Source organism: Passer domesticus, chromosome 9 (genome assembly GCF_036417665.1).
Source record: "Passer domesticus isolate bPasDom1 chromosome 9, bPasDom1.hap1, whole genome shotgun sequence".
Taxonomy (NCBI): Eukaryota; Metazoa; Chordata; class Aves; order Passeriformes; family Passeridae; genus Passer; species Passer domesticus.
This window is the reverse complement of record NC_087482.1, coordinates 26,099,664-26,108,947: the sequence shown is the minus strand read 5'-3', so window position 1 is coordinate 26,108,947 and position 9,284 is coordinate 26,099,664. Positions and strand designations below refer to the sequence as shown.

Genomic DNA, 9,284 nt, shown 5'->3' with positions numbered 1-9,284 from the left:
ATGGCCCTTGCTCTGCGCCTCCTACTCCTGCTGCTCCTGGCCGTGGCCCTGCCTGCCAGGGCTGCCCAGGCTGCTCCGCTGCAAGCACGGCAAGCAGGTGAGCCGGCAGCCTGGCACCCCTTTCCCGGGACAGTGCTCCCTGCTCCCTGGGAAGCGCTGGGGATGGTTTTGCCCAGGGCTTTAGGGAGGGTTTCCTCTGTGGGAGGGAGAGAGTCCCAAGAGGCCCTGGGCAGCCCCATTTCCCATTCCTCTCCCAGAATGTTACACAGGGCAGGGAAAGAGGGTGGAGAGTTGCCAGGAGCCAGCCCAGAGCTCCCCAGTCCCCTCTGCAGCTTTGGCCACGTCCATTCACATCTGGCTCCCATGGCCTTACCAGACGCCGTTGCAGTGCCCCTTTCTCTAAGGCAGAAGGAGATGCCAGCATACACAGAAATGGTTCTGATTTCTGCTTCCCTTCAGATTGGGATCGCAACTTGCATTATCTAGATGCCCTCTTGGATGACAGCTTGAGAATGTTGGAGAATGCCGGAGGCAAGTTCTTGTGTGCTCTCCATGACAGAATAATCAGTGTCCATGTGGCAAGAGCTCACTCATCCCCCATGTCCTTGAACAGAGTCTCATGGCTGCAGAAATGTGGAAATCTTCCCCTGCTCCCTTTTGCAGTCCTGAGGGATCCCACAGGATCGTTGTCAGTGAGAGGAAGGAGCATTTAGCTTTCAATCTTCCTCCCGTGTGCAATGTCACTGTGCTCTGTGCAGCCAGGGAGAAGGGCAGAGAGGGAAGGGGCCGGGCCCAGGGCTGTGCCCCAGGGCTGAGCCTTTGGCAGCTCCTTTGCCTGCCCCAGGGAGCCTGAGCTGCTCCTGCTGCCACTGCCAAGCCCTGGCCCTGCCCGGGGCTGGCTTTACAGCTGCTGGCAGCTCCAGGGAGTCCTTTCTGCCCCGACTGCCCTGCAAGGGGCTCCTTCCATCCCAGTGTGGGGCCACTGCAGGCACGAGGTCCCCCTGCCCCTGCTCCAGAGTGGAAGGCAGAGCTGAGGGAGTGCCTTGGAGGGCACCAAACACTCAGGTGCACCCACTGCTACTTGGGCCTGAAGGAGAATCTTCAGCAGGCTCACAGGAGCTGTTCTGTCCTGGCTTTCTTTGCAGTTGAACCTGATGATAAAGGCGATCCAGCTTCTAAACCCATGTCCAGGAACGACCTTCTGAGAGATGCTGAGGGTAGGCCAAGGCCTTTCCCCCGGGAGAGCTGCCAGCTCAGAGCCCAAAGCTCAGCCATGGGGGCAGAGATGACAGAAGCTTTTGTGGCTGTTGAGTTTCAGGCATGTCTGCAGGGAGGACTTTTCAGACGCCTTTGCTGGTTACTGCACGCAGGCCTGGCTCCCATCGCAGGGGTGAGTACTGTGTCCCTGCTGACCCCACAGGCTGAGCCCTGCTCTTGTGGGATCCATTCCTGGGAAATGGAACTCTGTTGCTCTAAGGTCTCCCTGCCCCTGCTCCAGAGTGGAAGGCAGAGCTGAGGGAGTGCCTTGGAGGGCACCAATCACCCAGGTGCCCTCACTGCCACTCGGGCCTGAAGGAGAATCTTCAGCAGGGTCACAGGAGCTGTTCTGTCCTGCCTTTCTTTGCAGCTAACCCGGATGGTGAAAGTGATCTGGCTTCCCAACCCACGTTCAGGATTGAACCTCTGGGAGATGCTGAGGGTAGGTCATGACTTCCCTCCCTGGGAGAGCTGCCAGCTCAGAGCCCAAAGCTGGGCCAGGGAGGCATCACTGCAGGTGCCAGCACAGAACCATGCACGTATGTGCCCGCGCCCTGCACGATCCCCTCACCGCTCCTGCGGCTCAGTGGTGCCCGTGCAGATCAGCAGAGATGGCAGAAGCTTCTGAGGCTGTTGTGTTCCAGGTGTGCCTGCAGGGAGGACTTTCCCAGGTCCATTGGTGGATGTTGCACGCAGGCCCAGCTCCCGTCGCAGGGGTGAGTAGTGTCTGCCTGATGACCCCACAGGCTGAGCACTGCTTTTGTGGGACCCATTCCTGGGAAATGGAAATATTTCTCGTAAGGTCCCCTGAGAATGGAGAAGAAACTTAGAGGAGACACTAAGTCCCTGGAGGCATCCAAGCACATGGAGAAGATGCCGAGTGATCTGGAGAGACGTGGTGGGTGCATTTCCCTCATGCTTCCCCTGGGACTCAGCAGGCGGGGCCTTTGGCTGCACATCTGGACATGCCATGCACAGCACAGCGGGAAGGAATCCATGGCAGCCTCGCGGCCCTGCTGCTGCTTTCATGCCCTGCAGGGCTGCTTCCCAGCCTGGCCTGGCTGCAGCTTCTGCCCAGCCTCTGCAGGAAGGCATTTGACATCAGCTGACAGGCAGCCCAAACTGCACCGTAGGCCTGAGATCCCCTGTGATTTCCCAGTCTCTAGGTAGATGCAGAGAGGCAGCTCTTTGCAGGAGGGAGGGCCCTGGAGCAGCTCCAAAACGCTGGGCATTTTCCTTGTTCTTATCCATGTCTTTGACTAGTATTGCCTGCAGCAGAAAGGCACAGCACAGAGGAATTACAGTGTGCAGGCTCAGGGGTTCGGGTACTGAGCAGTCCTGTGCCAAGGGGTGCTAAGGAGCCTGCAGGCCGCAGCTCTGGGGGAAGCAGGGAGTGAGAACGTCCTGCCCGTATCCACCGTGCTGCCAGCTCAGCAGTGCAGCTCAGCACAGGCTCACGCTCCCCATTGCTCCCACAGATGCAGCCGGCCCCACAACAAATGCTGACAACATCTGGGAAAGCACGAGAAGAGTTTTCTGCTGGGGAACACCTTGTTTGAAAAAGGTGATGGCCATTGTGGCTGGTGCAGCACTTTGCCTGATGATGTGCTGTGCCGCAATCTGGTATTGCTGGAAGAGAAACTGGTGAGTGTTGTGCTGATCTCTAGCTCAAACAGCTTCCTTTAAAGGCTGCTCATAGTCAGAGAACATCCCCAGAGAGGCTGCGGTGGAGTTGTGGCCAGTCCATGGTTCCCCAAATAACTCTGCTGAGGGTTCTGCTGCTGCCCAGTGCTTCCATTGGCCTCTCCATTGCTGGGCCTTGTCCTGGGGGCCCCGCTGGGGCTGCCGCCAGTGCTGGCTCCCACTGAGGCTGCCTGGCCAAGAGCAGCCCCAGGGGCACGGGGCAGAGGCAGAGGGAGGTGGGGAGGAGAAAGAGCAGGGCCGAGGTTGCCCTTGAAAGGCAGAGGCGCTCTGGGGCCCGCTCCTGGCCAGGGACCCTGCCCAGAGCCGTGCCCTGCTGCCCGGGGCCTTGAGGGGCAGCTGTCCAGCTGGGCCCAGCTGTGCCAGCAGCTCCAGCCGTGCTGGGGAGCCTTGCCAGCTCTGGGCCCTGCTGTGCACCAGGCTCCCTGTGTGCCACTGGCAGCTGGGGCCTCAGCCACCTCCTCTCTCCACAGGCATCTCATTGAAGAAAAACTGAAAGCTGCTGGCTGGACACAAGATCTCTTCTGCTGGAAGAGCAATAGCAGCATCTCTGACTCGGACGAGTTTTACTTTTAGCTCCTCCAAGCTGTACTGTGACTTCAGGCCCCCTCCTTCCAGGGCCGAAGGCGAACGCCTCCAGGAAAGGCTGTGGGAAGTTCTCAAGTGAAGATTGAGAGCTTCCAAAGTCAGCTTCAAAATTTTCAAAGTAGTTTTGGAATACTGTTAAAACAACCCTATTTTCTATTAGCTTTTCATTTTTAGAAATATTTTCTGTAGAGACAAATCCTCCAATGTTTCTTCCAAGTTTCCACAACATGTCTGTGTTTTTGAAAGTAGTTTTACAGTTCTGGAAAGGTTTTTTTGCACTTATACAATAAAAAATAAAATAAAATGGCATTTCAGTGGTAATATTTACTCTGCAAAGAACTAAGACACCCAGTCTGCTGCAGAGGCAAAGATCTTTTCCCACAGGAACTTTGTACCTAGTCACAACCAAGTCACGTAAAACTTTTCCCAGATACTTCCTTCGATTCTTAACCAGCTCACCTCTTAGTCTCCAGAGGCAATCTTTGAGCACAGTGGGAATCTCTTCAAGTCACCATCTTTGTTTGCTTCTGCAAGAACTGCCTCAGTTCCAGAGCAGGGGCTTCTATCAGCTTCCAGCTGCCCCCAGGCTCTCCTCCTGGCCTGCTGGGCTTTGTTGGCTGGCACAGCCTGTGCCAAGGGCCGGCAAGGTGCCTGCAGGCCCCAGCTCTGGGGGAAACAGAGCACGTCCTGCCCGTATCCACCGTGCTGCCAGCTCAGCAGTGCAGCACAGCACGGGCTCACGCTCCCCATTGCTCCCACAGATGCAGCCGGCACCACAACACGTCTTCCCCATGCCCAGAAGGGCCTCAGAAGTGTCTTCTATATGGGAACAGGCTGCTGGGCAGGGGTAATGGCAGGCCTGCTACTGTTGGACCTTATTCTCATATTGTGCTGTGTCAGAATCTGGTGTTACTGGAAGAAGAAATGGTGAGTGGTCAACTTTCCCTGAAAGAGCTTCTTTTGAAAGTCTAATATAGACAGGAGCCATTCCCACTGAGGTTGCACTGGAGCTGTGGCCAGTCCATGGTTCCCCAAATAACTCTGCTGAGGGTTCTGCTGCTGCCCAGTGCTTCCATTGGCCTCTCAATTGCTGGGCCTTGTCCTGGGGGCCCCGCTGGGGCTGCAGCCAGAGCTGGCTCCCACTGAGGCTGCCTGGCCAAGAGCAGCCCCAGGGGCACGGGGCAGAGGCAGAGGGAGGTGGGGAGGAGAAAGAGCAGGGCCGAGGTTGCCCTTGAAAGGCAGAGGCGCTCTGGGGCCCGCTCCTGGCCAGGGACCCTGCCCAGAGCCGTGCCCTGCTGCCCGGGGCCTTGAGGGGCAGCTGTCCAGCTGGGCCCAGCTGTGCCAGCAGCTCCAGCCGTGCTGGGGAGCCTTGCCAGCTCTGGGCCCTGCTGTGCACCAGGCTCCCTGTGTGCCACTGGCAGCTGGGGCCTCAGCCACCTCCTCTCTCCACAGGAGCACCTCTGGAACTTCACAAGACCAGCCAAAGGCCTCAGCCATGGAGAACTGGGCCTGCCGTCATGCATCTCCGTGCCAGTGTCCGTTGTCCGTGCCACAGGTGTATTACCAGCTTATTGCTGGAAATATGCCGCAACCACTGCCTATAACAGAACCATCTCTCCCTGAAGGGACTGGCGTCGCTCTCCATCCAGGACAGGAGGTGCAGCCCTCTAGCCACTTCATGGATTGTTGAAAAAGTTATACTTACTTCTAAAATTTTTAAATGTTTATTAAAAACTTTATTAGAAATATAACAGGACACTGAATAAAGACAATGTTACTGCGCCGGGAGTAGAGGATTTTTCCCACCATGTGCTCATCCACGCAATGGAGGTTTCACCTTTTAACTGTTTTGCTCTTATTAAAGTTCTGTCTATCGACTCCTTCTTTGATGTCCAGTGCTGGAGTTTACTTCCTTACATCTCGATTGGAGGTCAGGTGCTGCTGTCGTAGCAAGGTGACCCTCCTATATGTCCCAAACTCAGGTAACCCCATGAGAACACAACAGGGGGTAAAACATATCTATAAATATATAAAACTTCTCTTAATATATGCATGATATTTATCCTTTAATTGTGAGAGTCGCATTACTCATCTATCACAGGCTTGAGTCCAGCTTCAGCTCAGGTGTCTGTGTGCTACCACCAGCACTGGCGGAGCTGCTCGTCTGGGCACAGCCAGGCATGGGCAGGCAGCAGCTGGGCATGGGACTCATTCGACCAACAGCACCCTCATGTTATCTTTGTCTTTCATTTTGAAACATTTAGATATGTTTTTCCTTTGTAGCATTGAGAAGAGTTTTTCATAGAATATGGACACCAGATATTTGCTCCCCTTTCCTCCAATAGTTCTGTATTTGACAAAGTAGTTTTACAGTCAGGGAAACCTAGAATCTTCTGACACATTGGCAATAAAAAGTAAAATTCCTTTTAATTCATAATGTTTAGTCTTACACAGGCCGGACAAGACCGGCATAGCTCAGGGGAATTATCCCAAGCAGGCTCAGGGCACTCGGGTTCTGAGCAGTCCTGCTGGGATCCCTCCATGGGAGACACATCCCAAAACCTGGGAGAGACTGCATGGGGTGCCCATGGTGAGGAAAGCACAGAGAGGGAGAGCAACGCTCCAGTGTGTCCTTAGTGGACCTGAGCCTGTCCCCTGGGGCTGGGGGAGCTGTCACGGGGCAGGGAGGGCCAGGGCTGGCAGTGGCTGCTCAGGGATGGCTTTGGCCCCTGTCCCTGGCAGCAGCCACTGCCCAAGCAGCTGCGCTGCCCCCGGGCTCTCCTCCCAGCCTGCTGGGCTTTGTTGGCTGGCACAGCCTGTGCCAAGGGCCGGCAAGGTGCCTGCAGGCCCCAGCTCTGGGGGAAACAGAGAACGTCCTGCCCGTATCCACCGTGCTGCCAGCTCAGCAGTGCAGCACAGCACGGGCTCACGCTCCCCATTGCTCCCACAGATGCAGCCGGCACCACAACACGTCTTCCCCATGCCCAGAAGGGCCTCAGAAGTGTCTTCTATATGGGAACAGGCTGCTGGGCAGGGGTAATGGCAGGCCTGCTACTGTTGGACCTTATTCTCATATTGTGCTGTGTCAGAATCTGGTGTTACTGGAAGAAGAAATGGTGAGTGGTCATCTTTCCCTGAAAGAGCTTCTTTTGAAAGTCTAATATAGACAGGAGCCATTCCCACTGAGGTTGCACTGGAGCTGTGGCCAGTCCATGGTTCCCCAAATAACTCTGCTGAGGGTTCTGCTGCTGCCCAGTGCTTCCATTGGCCTCTCAATTGCTGGGCCTTGTCCTGGGGGCCCCGCTGGGGCTGCAGCCAGAGCTGGCTCCCACTGAGGCTGCCTGGCCAAGAGCAGCCCCAGGGGCACGGGGCAGAGGCAGAGGGAGGTGGGGAGGAGAAAGAGCAGGGCCGAGGTTGCCCTTGAAAGGCAGAGGCGCTCTGGGGCCCGCTCCTGGCCAGGGACCCTGCCCAGAGCCGTGCCCTGCTGCCCGGGGCCTTGAGGGGCAGCTGTCCAGCTGGGCCCAGCTGTGCCAGCAGCTCCAGCCGTGCTGGGGAGCCTTGCCAGCTCTGGGCCCTGCTGTGCACCAGGCTCCCTGTGTGCCACTGGCAGCTGGGGCCTCAGCCACCTCCTCTCTCCACAGGAGCACCTCTGGAACTTCACAAGACCAGCCAAAGGCCTCAGCCATGGAGAACTGGGCCTGCCGTCATGCATCTCCGTGCCAGTGTCCGTTGTCCGTGCCACAGGTGTATTACCAGCTTATTGCTGGAAATATGCCGCAACCACTGCCTATAACAGAACCATCTCTCCCTGAAGGGACTGGCGTCGCTCTCCATCCAGGACAGGAGGTGCAGCCCTCTAGCCACTTCATGGATTGTTGAAAAAGTTATACTTACTTCTAAAATTTTTAAATGTTTATTAAAAACTTTATTAGAAATATAACAGGACACTGAATAAAGACAATGTTACTGCGCCGGGAGTAGAGGATTTTTCCCACCATGTGCTCATCCACGCAATGGAGGTTTCACCTTTTAACTGTTTTGCTCTTATTAAAGTTCTGTCTATCGACTCCTTCTTTGATGTCCAGTGCTGGAGTTTACTTCCTTACATCTCGATTGGAGGTCAGGTGCTGCTGTCGTAGCAAGGTGACCCTCCTATATGTCCCAAACTCAGGTAACCCCATGAGAACACAACAGGGGGTAAAACATATCTATAAATATATAAAACTTCTCTTAATATATATGCATGATATTTATCCTTTAATTGTGAGAGTCAACTGTCGCATTACTCATCTATCACAGGCTTGAGTCCAGCTTCAGCTCAGGTGTCTGTGTGCTACCACCAGCACTGGCGGAGCTGCTCGTCTGGGCACAGCCAGGCATGGGCAGGCAGCAGCTGGGCATGGGACTCATTCGACCAACAGCACCCTCATGTTATCTTTGTCTTTCATTTTGAAACATTTAGATATGTTTTTCCTTTGTAGCATTGAGAAGAGTTTTTCATAGAATATGGACACCAGATATTTGCTCCCCTTTCCTCCAATAGTTCTGTATTTGACAAAGTAGTTTTACAGTCAGGGAAACCTAGAATCTTCTGACACATTGGCAATAAAAAGTAAAATTCCTTTTAATTCATAATGTTTAGTCTTACACAGGCCGGACAAGACCGGCATAGCTCAGGGGAATTATCCCAAGCAGGCTCAGGGCACTCGGGTTCTGAGCAGTCCTGCTGGGATCCCTCCATGGGAGACACATCCCAAAACCTGGGAGAGACTGCATGGGGTGCCCATGGTGAGGAAAGCACAGAGAGGGAGAGCAACGCTCCAGTGTGTCCTTAGTGGACCTGAGCCTGTCCCCTGGGGCTGGGGGAGCTGTCACGGGGCAGGGAGGGCCAGGGCTGGCAGTGGCTGCTCAGGGATGGCTTTGGCCCCTGTCCCTGGCAGCAGCCACTGCCCAAGCAGCTGCGCTGCCCCCGGGCTCTCCTCCCGGCCTGCTGGGCTTTGTTGGCTGGCACAGCCTGTGCCAAGGGCCGGCAAGGTGCCTGCAGGCCCCAGCTCTGGGGGAAACAGAGAACGTCCTGCCCGTATCCACCGTGCTGCCAGCTCAGCAGTGCAGCACAGCACGGGCTCACGCTCCCCATTGCTCCCACAGATGCAGCCGGCACCACAACACGTCTTCCCCATGCCCAGAAGGGCCTCAGAAGTGTCTTCTATATGGGAACAGGCTGCTGGGCAGGGGTAATGGCAGGCCTGCTACTGTTGGACCTTATTCTCATATTGTGCTGTGTCAGAATCTGGTGTTACTGGAAGAAGAAATGGTGAGTGGTCATCTTTCCCTGAAAGAGCTTCTTTTGAAAGTCTAATATAGACAGGAGCCATTCCCACTGAGGTTGCACTGGAGCTGTGGCCAGTCCATGGTTCCCCAAATAACTCTGCTGAGGGTTCTGCTGCTGCCCAGTGCTTCCATTGGCCTCTCAATTGCTGGGCCTTGTCCTGGGGGCCCCGCTGGGGCTGCAGCCAGAGCTGGCTCCCACTGAGGCTGCCTGGCCAAGAGCAGCCCCAGGGGCACGGGGCAGAGGCAGAGGGAGGTGGGGAGGAGAAAGAGCAGGGCCGAGGTTGCCCTTGAAAGGCAGAGGCGCTCTGGGGCCCGCTCCTGGCCAGGGACCCTGCCCAGAGCCGTGCCCTGCTGCCCGGGGCCTTGAGGGGCAGCTGTCCAGCTGGGCCCAGCTGTGCCAGCAGCTC

At 55.9% G+C, this 9,284-nt stretch overlaps 1 long non-coding RNA gene across 1 annotated transcript; it reads left to right on the top strand.

Moving 5' to 3' along the window:
* The first annotated feature begins 1,944 nt into the window (after nt 1-1,944).
* LOC135307293 (uncharacterized) lies at nt 1,945-3,850 on the top strand. Its single transcript, XR_010367998.1, has 3 exons — nt 1,945-2,155; nt 2,736-2,901; nt 3,432-3,850. It is a non-coding gene; the product is annotated as an uncharacterized LOC135307293 (long non-coding RNA).
* Nucleotides 3,851-9,284: the final 5,434 nt, after the last annotated feature.